This window comes from Penaeus monodon, chromosome 30 (assembly GCF_015228065.2).
Source record: "Penaeus monodon isolate SGIC_2016 chromosome 30, NSTDA_Pmon_1, whole genome shotgun sequence".
NCBI classification, from domain to species: Eukaryota; Metazoa; Arthropoda; class Malacostraca; order Decapoda; family Penaeidae; genus Penaeus; species Penaeus monodon.
In genome coordinates, this window is record NC_051415.1 from 32,753,844 (window position 1) to 32,754,111 (window position 268).

Here is a 268-nt window from a genome sequence, read left to right on the forward strand (position 1 = left end):
TCCCGAACGAATCAAATTTCATTTTAGAAATTTGCAAACTAGATTAAAACAGTTTATCAAGACACGCATAAACATTCTCGCAAATATCATATCTAACTAAACTTTCATTAGATAAAAATATTTCTCTTTCCTTAAAAAAAAGATTGACTTTAAAGAGCTCTATATTTCTCTTTTAATTTATATGAGTTTTTAAAATGTCTTTTTTATATCAGCCATATTTCTACATCAATCTGTTTAATGGTTTACGTTTGTACTGTTTAAGAGTTTA